At 39.3% G+C, this 11930-nt stretch overlaps 1 pseudogene; it reads left to right on the forward strand.

The window, feature by feature from the left end:
- Nucleotides 1-9015: 9015 nt before the first annotated feature.
- On the forward strand, nt 9016-11141 carry LOC108361070 (syntaxin-5-like; annotated as a pseudogene).
- Nucleotides 11142-11930: the final 789 nt, after the last annotated feature.

Here is an 11930-nt window from a genome sequence, read left to right on the forward strand (position 1 = left end):
TTCTTTTGAGGAAGATAACTCCGTTGTCTGTGGACATGGAGAAGAAAGGTTAATTATGTCATTCGGAAGAGTGTTCTGACGTGGAACGGTCCTTTCATTAGGCGGACTATGAAGACGCTTACGTTTTGACACACGAATGTCCTTCATAGATTGTACGGTATCTAAGCATTTAAAAGATTTAAATACATTTTCGTAATGTTTAAATTTTTCGGTCAGTACCGACAACTCTCTCCCTACCTCAGAAAACCCATTTCTGGTTTGCCTAAACAACTTAAAGAGATCAACTTCGGTTGACCTGCACTTTAAGCAAGACCAGCGAAGACCTTTGCCATCATTAATAGCGTCCAGAATTCTTCCTGTCAAACCAGCACATTTTAGATGGCAAATACCATCACAGAGCCAGCACGATAAGTAGCGTTCAGATTCGCTTTTGATTTGGCAGTTATCAAGATCACACTTCATATTGAAAGATTTAATAACACTTATGTTAATAAAAAGACAAGCAAAATAAGTTTAACACAACACACACAACAATTCAGGAGCTGATGTATTTAGCTTAAAAATATATGTAGCGAACAGTTTGAGTATCACTGTAATGTGACACTTAATAAACGCAGCGCAAACAGCTGTGACAAGAAATACTAAACGAAGTAAACAAAAAGAGCAAAAAGAAATGTGCAAAAATAGAAACGATCTCAGTTAACTACAAAGGAATAACAACAACAATGATAACAACAAATGACTCGGCAAGATTAGATGTAAGCTAGTGAAATTTAATTAAATTTAATAAAAACCACAAAAATCACAAAACTTTCACTTAGCTTCGGTTATTATCACACTAAGATGCTCGTAGGCACTTTTTATAGCAACTTTTACTCAAAATTAGCACAATAAACTTTGCAAAATACAAAGACCAATCAAGGCACAAATAAGTAGAACTTCACAGCTTGACGTTTGCGTATATGACATCCATTTTTTTAATATAATTTTCAAATAAATAGCTCCCTTAATTGAAGTCGAATTAGATTTTTTTAAAAGGTGGCAGCCCACATCCATGAGTACAGAATGATTTTATATACCTCCACACCAAGTTCCAGTAATCTACCAAAAATATTTCCTGAGAAATGCGGTATGAAAAATTCCGTTTGTATGGGAGGTTCCACGCCCTCTTTCCTAGTCGAGATTAAATGTATCCTATATTTTAAGTTGGGCTAAATGACAGGAGTGTACCAAATTTCATGATGATCGGTTGAGTAGTTAAAGCGTGAAAGCGTAGCAAGCAAACAAACTCACTTTCGGATTTATTGATAGCTTGCGTATAATTAATTTAAATTAGACTTTGCAAACAGGTGGCAACCCTTTAAACGATATATTCAAATAAAAACTCCCTTAATTGAAGTTGAATTTGATTTTTTTAAAAGGTGGCAGCCCTCATCCACAAGTAAATAATAATTTTATATATCTCCATACCAAGTTCCAGTAATCTACCAAAAATATTTCCTGAGAAATGCAGTATGAAAAATTCCGTTTGTATGGGAGGTGTCACGCCCCCTTGTCTAATCGAAATTAAATGTATCCTATATTTTAAGTTGACTAAAATGACAGGAGTGTACAAAATTTCATGATGATCGGTTGAGTAGTTAAAGCGTGAAAGCGTAGCAAACAAACAAACTCACTTTCGGATTTATAATATTAGTAAGGATAGTAAGGAAGTAAGGATTACAAAGCGAAATGAAGTGTGCAGTGGCAAAGTGTAATAGTGAAAACAAAAGGAAAGCATGCGATATAAGTTTTTTTCATTTCCTATGGACGCGAACCTGGCGAAAAAGTGGAAGAAGTTCTGCCGGCGAGGAGATGCATTAAACACCAAATCGAGCTATGCATTCGACTGATATCTTCTGGAGTGAGTGGACATGTTTTGCGCATCATCCTGCCCTTTGGGTTTGATATCTTGGCGCCAGCACATACAAGTGCTTCTTACTGTTTTAAAGTAATAAAGTATTTTAGTAGTGGTTTTGTTATAACAAATTAGTGTGCTTACACGAAAGTGTGGTACCCTTGACGTCGGTTCGATGGCTTTGACTTTTAGCCAATTTTTGAAGAATTTGTCTGCAAGCGGCAACATAAAGGCCATCAACTTTAGAATAAATCGGAATTATAAGTGAGTATTTTGCAAATTTTTAGTGTGGGGGAATTTTTTCGTGGTTATCTGTGTGTGAAAATATGCGAGGCTGCCGCGAACGGCAGCAAAAAAGCCAAAATCCCCAATGGCGTCTTCGACATCCCCGTCGAGGGCGGCATCGGCGGAGGTCTTGGAAACGATTACGGACTTAAATTTTTCGAGAGTGAAACTTTTGAAGAGGGAAAATGAAGCAAGAGCTATTGGTTTCTTAAAACAAAATGCCAGAAATCTTGGCAAAAGTAGTATCATGAGTGAAGTTTGTGAGGTTAGGAAAAAAACGGGACTTTCCCAACTGGAAAATATGGACGCCGACGAAAGTACAGTTCCTGAAGTAGCGGAAGAAAGAGTAGGTGGGAAAATAGACAACGCGTCGCTTAACGGCAGTTGCTCTACAAATACAAGTATATTAAATACAGTCAAGGGCGCAGACAAAAGCACAGCGGTGCAGCAAACAGTGACGGGTACAAACATAATGACATCTGTGATGCATACAGTAGGGGACACATTAGTGTATCCCCAGGCTTTTACGGCGACATTTTCGTATTGATCGATGCAAGTAATTGCGACGTCCTCAAAGAAAGTAAAATCAGGAATGGTCTCCCACTGTTTGATCAACTGAAAAACTTTAGACTTAAGGATATGGACCTTATAACTAAGATAGGCCGCACCCTATACAAAGTCACTTTTAAAAACTTGTATTCCGCAAAAAATGTCTTGATGAATGAGAAACTCAGTCAGAAAGGGCTAAGAGCATTCATCCCAAGAACGGCAATCGAAACCCAAGGAGTTATAAGGGGTATACACATAAATTACAGTGTTGAGGAAATTAAGGCAACTGCGAGCTCAGAAACCCCCATCAGCTCAGTCATGCGTTTCTCCAGAAGGGAAAAGGAATCTAACAATTTAATTCCAACTGCTACTATTAAGATAGTTTTCCAGGGAAAAGAAATTCCCAAATTTATAATTTTTGAGCACACTACGCTAAAAGTGGACTTTTACATTCCGCCGCTAAGACAGTGTCTTAACTGTGGCCGCCTAGGCCACACAAAATTTTCCTGCAAAAGCAGGAAACGATGCATCAAATGCGGAAATAACAACTGTGATAACACCCAGTGCCAACAAAAATGTGTTCTGTGCCATAGCACTGATCACATGTCATCGGACAAAACAAAATGCAAAGTTTGGGAGAGGGAACAGGAGGTAAATCACATTAGGGTAGTCAAGAAATTATCGCGACGCGAAACGTTAAAAGCATACTTTCCTGAAAGTAGTAACAGATTTGATATGTTAGCTGTGGAAGACGTAGAGTTTCCATCGCTAAATACCGTAGAAGACCCGATCAGAGACAGGAATCAAGAAGTAAACAGAAGACTAACCAGAACTAGATACAGCACAGTTGCTAGAAAAGGTCACGCGGAGTCAAATCAGGCGCGAATTACTCGCAGCGCGATTTTCAGTAGAAAAGAAAACAGGGAATCTCAATCTGTGTTAGACAAACCGGAGTACCTAAAGGGGAGGTAACTGAGCTGGAGAGGATGATAACTGAACTCTTCAAGGAAATAAAGAGAAATGTATTAGTGCGCGAATGGGGGATACCCTGGAAAAAATCCTACTTATTAAAAAAAAATTTGATCGAAGTGCCATTTCCGAAAATACGGTCCTGATATATCAGGCAATTAATGATACCACCTTAACCACACAATGAAGATATTGCAATACAATTGCCAATTTCTAAAATCTAATATTAACTTCATCGAATACTATCTGAACCACAACCGTTTTGACATTGCTTGACATAGAAATCTTATTAACTTTAACATTCTTGAAAAAAACAGGGAAGATGGCTAAGGAGGAGTTGCTATAGCACTCGCCAAAGCTATGAAATTCCGAAAAATTCCCTTTTTGACTGATTATGATATACTTATAGTTCGAACATGCAACCTCAAACCTAACTTGGTTATTTGTGCGACATACTTCCCCCACCAACATCCCAACTAACCCATTCAATGCGGAGATTGAGAGAGTCTTGTCCTTTCTGGAGGGTTTTGAAAATGTTCTTCTTCTTGGGGACTTCAACGCCAGGGCCAGAATATGGGGCGATAAGTTCCAGTCTTGCAAGGGCACCAACCTATCATCAAATATCATCCTTCAACATAACTTCTGGCACATCAATAATGGGTCAATAACGTTTAAAAGAGATGCAATGTCGACAAATGGTTCGGTGTTGGATCTATCCTTCACCAATTCGAACACTCCTTTCAATTGGAGGACTGATCCAATCAGGATCGGAGGCAGCCACCACTTTCCTATTATAATAGAAAATGGTGCAATATCCATTGCTCACAACAATTTTCTTTCTAAAAAAAAACTCCTTTCAAATCTGGAAAAGATCGAAATAAAACCGGACCTGGAGGATATAAATCACAAATTCAAAAATGAACTTAGTGTAGCAACGTATGTTGTTAGTGAGAAAAGACAACCTAATAGTTGGTGGAATGACGATTTGAGCAAAACATATAGGTTTTTGAGAATAGCACAACACCCCTCCCTTGAAATCTTCCAAAATCGTATTGACATTAAAAAATAATGGAAAGCACAAATTAAGGAGCCAAAAAACTAAATTTCAAAGCAAAATAGATGGCCTTAATGAAAACCCGTCAAGCAAAGAGGCGTGGAGATTTGTTAAAGCCCTTAGAGGCGACTTTAAACAAGCAAATCACACTTCCTGGGCAAGCGAAAATGATAAAGATTTCCTTCAATTTGTTGCAAACCAAGTCCCTCACTCTAGCGAAGAAATTCCTGTAAATACGCGACATGAACCGGACAATGAACTACTAATTACCTTCGAGGAATTATACAAGACAATCCACAGTAAAAACAGCAGCTCTGCAGGTGGAGCACATAAAATTACATATAAAATGTTAAAATCCTTACCTGACATGGCACTCAACAATATACGTACAGTGCTTAATAACCTCTTCTTGACCAATAAAATGCCTGAGGAGTGGCGTACAATTAAAATTGTACCCATCCCCAAGAAAGACTGTGATATGAATCTTGTAACTAGCTTTAGGCCTATAGCTTTAATCTCTGTTTTTTTAAGTGTATTAATATGTGTATTAAAAATCGTATATCTGATTTCCTTGAAATCAACAAGACACTCCCGGATCACTCCTTTGCTATAGAAAGGGTAGATCAGCTACAGTTTGCGTTAATTATTTTTTACATAGGGCAGCGCTCTTAAAAAGCCAAGGATTCAACGTGATTTTATGCTCAACAGATGTTAGTAACGCCTATAACTGCGTGGAGCTCTCAAAACTACGGCGAACCATGGAAGATGGGAGACTGAATGAAACATACAGGGAGTGGATCATAAATTTCCTGGCACTAAGAAAGCTTCAACTAGGTAGGGAAGCTGTTGAGGTGAGGAATGGGCTCCCTCAGGGCAGCTGCCTTTCGCCCTGCCTTTTCAACTTGTATACAAAGAACCTGCATAGCATAGAAGACAGGAGCACTGAACTGTATCAGTTCGCTGACGACTTTCTTATACTGCCTTTCAAACCCAACCTTGCGGACTCAATCGCAAACCTACAGCAAAAAATACTCACCTTTTCAAATCAATGTAAAGACATCAACCTATCCTGCAACCCAGGTAAAACCAGAATTATGTACTTATGTCAGGGCAGCAGAACGAAAATTGACATCTTTATTCACAGCAGAAGAATAGAGCAAGTGGCATCATTCAAATTTTTGGGGAGGCACATAAGCGCATCTCTGGCGGTCAGTGAACATTACAATGAGGTGATCAAAAGGTTACACAGAAAATCTAATCTTTTCAAGTGTCTAACTTCCATTAAAGCAGGTTTGCATCCCCAAGTGTGTCTAAACTACTACAGATCTCTGGTTAGAAGCAAAATTGAGTATTGCCGATCCTCTACGGCTAATTGCTCAACTACAGTCAATAACAAAATACGTACCTTCCAAAACAGTTTCCTTAGGAGATGCTTTGGGGCAACCCCTGCCACACCGATACTTCTTTTGTATGCCATTGCAAATGAGCTTCCTCCGGCTGACAGGGCCAAATGGCTCACTGCAAAATAACTCATCAACACCTTCAAGAATGACGAAGACTTTAGGATTTCTCTGGACAGATATCCTAATGTTAAATCCAGCTGTGGCTACATTTTTAGGGAGTTCACGCATATTTTTGACAGACTTGAGGTTATTGATGCCCTGGTTTTTCCCCCAACCTCACTATAGTAACCAAATCCTTTAAGGAAAAAAAACAGAACATGGCACCTGAGAATGCGCAAGCAATATAATCTCAGCTTCTGCAAGAGTATGAACAAAGCAACTTTAAAATATTTTATACGGATGCCTCCGTGGGCGCAACCTCAACTGGGTGCGGTATATACATATAATCACACGACTAAAAGCGAGCCTTTTAAGTCATCCTCCAGTTTCGGTGAGTTAAATGCAATTATAAAGGCCCTAGACTAGCTGCCCAAGGGCATTACAGCAAAATAACAATATTCACGGACAGTCTAACGGCGTGCCAACTGCTTCTGAAGGACAGAACTGATAATGTTAAGTATTGAATTTATTACAAATCTGACAGCCTGCGAGTTGCTTAAAAATATAGGCGTTAAGAATTTAAATATATAAATCTGGCAACCTGCGAGTTGCATGAGCAAAATACTTTAAATAAAGTAGTGTGGCTGCCCATGTGTGGTCGGGTGAGTCTATCGAAGTACAGAGAGAAGAGTGGTCCTTTTTTATTATCGGTTAGCTGATTTTGGTGGAGTGGGTTTAGCCTTGGCTATTCTAGTACAAAACATTGGTCCATGTAGAGCCGGATCAAAGCCGGATAAAGGAACTAACAATTAAATAAATGTATGTAATCGTAATTAACAAAATTGTATTTTTCCTTTTGACGGTGCGAGTGAGCTGCTGGGATGCGTACATATTTACGTACGTGCGCGCATGTGTGTCTTTTTATCGCTGTTTGCTTGTGGCATTGCACTGTGTGTACTATGCATACATGCATGCATGCTGCTTGAGCGCATTTGCGTGAGATGCTGGTGGTTTTGCGTATACTATACGTATAGTGATTGGGTTGCGGCAGCGTACAAGATTCGTGCGACGTGAGCAGACGGTTTATTGATTACGAGCTTATGCATGCGTGTGTGTGTGGGTAATCGAGAGAGTTTGCGAATTTGAATTTAACGAAAATAGAGAGAGTCCGATATTGGCATAGAGTCAATTGGACATTTGAGATAGATGCTTTCGAGCAAGAATGGAGAAAGAGTCCGATATTGGCATAGAGTCAATTGGACATTTGAGATAGATGCTTTCGAGCAAAAATGGAGAAAGAGTCCGATACTGGCATAGAGTCAATTGGACATTTGAGATAGATGCTTTTCGAGCAAAAATAGAGAAAGAGTCCGATATTGGCATAAAGCCAATTGGACATTTGAGATGTATGCTTTCGAGCAAAAATCGTGAAAGAGTCCGATATTGGCTTAAAGTCAAGTGGACATTTGAGAAGGCCTTTTTCGAGCAAAAGGCGGAAAGAGTCCAATAATAGGGTGAAATCAGTTGGAAATTTCGCAAAGATGAGAAAGAAATAAGCATTTGGGGAAAAAATGTTTGATTGTATTGCACGAGCAGTTGAACGTATGTATGTATGTACATACATGTGTATCAAGAATGATAGAATACAAGATTGCGCCAATCGAGCTGAGAGCAACTGGCCGTGACGTCAAAAAATACCAGAATGAGAGAGCGAAGACGAATTCAATAAGAAAAAGAAGAAGAATCGAACAGCTGGGGCGAAATTGAAAGGTTTGTTTACAAAGTGCATAATAAATCGCGGATTTACGGAATTATTTAATTTTAAATGGTAAATTGGTTGTTTAAAAGTAAAGAACGTGTACTTCTTAAATGCAATGCAAATCGCTGAAAGTGTTAAAACACTGCAATCATTATAATGATTTGCATTTTTTCAGTTATTGAACAAATACCAGCGGGCCGCCAGCGGGTCAGTTGCTGGTAACCTTTTTGCAGAACGATTCCACGGTGATCGTTGCATCGTCGTCAATTAGTGAAATCAGTAAGCAAGCTTTTAAAATAAAGGAAAACCTCCTACTCCGCTATACATATAATTACTTTCATTATTTAGCTACTTTTCCGGCAGCCGCAACAAACGCTGGCCCAAGCCTGCAAATTGTTGCCAGCAACTGACCCGCTAGCTGCCCACTGGCATTTGTTCAACTACTCAAAAATGCACTTTGTAAACAAACCTTTTGGGTGTTGGCCACATCAAGCGGCTCATCTGGATGAAATGAAAAAGCTGTTAGATGTAATGCAGCAACGTGCTCCCGATGTTGAACATCAGTTCAAAGAAAAGTCAAATGAGTTGGAAATGGCGCAGCTTATCATACGCCAGTTGTCGGATAAGGCCAATGTAAACCAAGGCCGCAATCGGATAGAGACCTCGACGCAGACGCAATTTATGTACGAGCAACAGATTAGAGACTTACAAGTAAGTTAGAAGTAGAAGTGCATTTGAAGACGTTTACATTATTATGTTTACGCATTTCTTACAGGCTATGGTGCAACAATTGACGTATGAAAGGAATTTATGATGGTCACAAATATATTGGCAAAAACATAGCAAGTGCATATGCCAAGTTGGAAAAATTGACAATGCGTGAGTATAAAATGAATAGGTGTTCTTAATTATAAATATTACTTTACCTCTTCTTTTGCAGTGGCTAAAAAGAAGAGTCTTGTTGATGATCGAGCAATAGATTCAAGAATTGACTTACATCATGGTGTATGCGTTACAATCTAAATTAGCCAGCATGGGCACCGACTTCAAACAGATACTAGAAGTGGTATAAAAAATCTCAACAACAAAAAGCGCGTCGGGATCAATTCGGGCAGTCACCAATTGCTGCTAGCACTGTTCGCTCGAGTACAGCGAAACAGGGCTCCTTGCTGTCAAGCGAAGAGAATACGGCCGTAAGCATTGACATGGCCGCAAGTGATACAACACCATTGCTGGGTGCAGTCGGAGGTAGTGGAATACAGACGCAGCAGCAGATTGCATTATATGATGACTCCGATAGTTACGTGCAACAGCGGGCTGAGACTATGCAGAACGTTGAATCGACTATTGTCGAGCTAGGCGGTATATTTCAACAATCAGCACATATGGTTAAGGAGCAAGAGGAGACTGTGGAGCGTATCGATACAAACATACAAGATGCCGAATTGAACATAGAAGCGGCGCATGGTGAAATATTGAAGTACTTCCAAACTGATGATAAAAATTTTCGCAGTACTGATATTCTTTTTCATATTCTTCGTAGTAGTCCTTATATAATAACGAATATGTTTGTGACACGGCAAGATTTTAACAAGTTCAGATGCGCGGTCTTAAAGATGTGGGTTTTTAAATACATAAATATATTATATCCTATTCATATACATACATATAAAAAACACTAATGCAATAATGAAATTAAGTCTTATATGCCACGTGAAACACGATAGCTTTTAGAAGCAGTCACGTAGGGTTCGACACTTATTCTGCCAATAATAAATACTTCACTTAGTTTCACTTTTTTTCAAAATTTTCTATAAAAAGTAGAGATGATCCTGTGTAATAAAACGAGAACCGATTTATGTAATCATAAATATATAAAGAAAAGTTTAAAACTAAATAAAATAGAAATTGTTATTGGCAATAAGTACATGTGCTTGTTTATTAATAATTCAAATATTATGTTCAAACAAATTTAAGTGAAAGGTATGCAATTTCAAGAAAAAAGCAATTGCTTAGTTTTTATGCATACGGCTTAACATTTCCGGTAGGAAGCAGAAGGTCAGTATGTATAAATAAAAAGCTTTATCAGGGGAACGTGTTATATTTTCAAATAACAAATAAATAAAAAATACATCGTAATGAAATGTTGCCGTTTATTGCATGTGATCTGTTGCCGGATTCAATTTATAGGTTCTCGTAGGTAGCTCGTTCTCGAAGTCATCAGTGGTGAAGTGTTTTACACAGATGACGCTGGTTCGGGCGTTGAAATCCGTTGGTCTCCGGCAGAACTGGATCCACTTTTCCACCAACTCAATGTCGGCCGGAAAAGTAAAAAAACTGCACCCAGATCCTTTGGCACTAACACTAGCACAATTAATCACTGCACACCTCATTTTTTTCTTTAATTTATAACTTTTTTATAAGTTTTCACAAAAAACAAAACAACGCTCAAAATCTTTCCAATTTGTAAATTTGTAAAGTTGAAATAACCTAAAATGTCACGAACCAGAAAATGTAAACAAAAGTATTGTGTGTCGTCAGCGAATGGGTGGATGCTGTCAAATCGACGAAGAGAGGGTTAGCGGTCCGCGAATGGCGCGACCTTTATTTTCTGGATCGTGCATGTGTATGTGTATAAATGTATGTTTGTATTACCCAACAGCTGTAAGAGTGTGTGTACTTTCAACAGCAAAATACGAGTAGCCATTAATGCTGATCGTGGTGAAATACTATTTAATTTGCGAATCGAGTTGCTGAAGCTTTGATAACTGCTTATTTTTGAGATAATAAATAGAAAAGTTAATTGCGCTAGCCAAGCAGAAGTAAATGAGTGTATTTGTTAGAGAAAATTGGTATTATTTTCTACTAACTTGTATCTTTTTTTTTTCTAGCTAGCGCAAAATCGCAGGGGTGCTTGAAAGTCTTTGCAAGTCGATTGCACGTATTGAAGAGTACACGCGGCAGGCAGAATTTGTTGATGCCACTTTGGAGCAGGTGAAGGTCTGTGCCGAAAGGTTAGAGAAGTTCTATGAGCGGTTCATCGAAGCGCATCAAAAGCTGATGGAGCGTGACTCCAAGAAGGCGAACACTTATGATCATGTTGTAGCAGTAGTGGAAGCAAATTAATTTTCAACAAAATCGGCACTTTCAACTAAAGTGAATGCCTTAACTCCGATTCTGGTGTCAGCGCCAATATTACAGCCACCATTAGCAGTGCAGGTAAACCTGCCATACCAACAACATGACATGAAAAATACGTGGGGGGATTTTGATGGGACACTAACCAAATGGTCGGGGTTTCGTGACCGATTTAGGGCTGCAATCCATAACAATGAGAATGTTCCACCTGCATTCAAGTTTTCGTACTTGAAAAAATCATTGGTTGGTAAAGCACACATGAGGTGCTGCGCCAGTTACGTGCCCAGGGGATCCCAGTTGAAAGTTGGGATATGATGGTTNCAAGCAGTTATACGACAGGAAATATCGTATCTGTCGTGAGCATTTGCGCCAACTGTTACGGCTGCCAACTATTGAGGGTGCTCCTCGACCTAATGATCTGCAACGTATGTCGAATGTGACACATGAGGTGCTGCGCCAGTTACGTGCCCAGGGGATCCCAGTTGAAAGTTGGGATATGATGGTTGTTCATATACTCCACGAACGTCTAGATCCTGAGACTAGTAAGCAGTGGGAACTCCAGCGACTCACGGAGAAACCCACAAATACTGGAGTTTTTAGACCGTCAGGCAGCAGCATTGGCTAATGTGGTGGATGTACATCGGACGCGCACATCCGATTCCCGTAGTGTATCAGGTAATAGAAGAGAATTAAGTAACAGCGGAAGAGGAAATAGGAGCAAGGTTTTTAGCAGTGATTCCGACAAGAAAGCGAGTCAGTGTATAGCATGCGGGCGCG

This window comes from Rhagoletis zephyria, unplaced genomic scaffold, assembly GCF_001687245.7.
Source record: "Rhagoletis zephyria isolate East Lansing unplaced genomic scaffold, Rhagoletis_zephyria_1.1 Rzeph_scaffold_00692, whole genome shotgun sequence".
NCBI lineage: Eukaryota > Metazoa > Arthropoda > Insecta > Diptera > Tephritidae > Rhagoletis > Rhagoletis zephyria.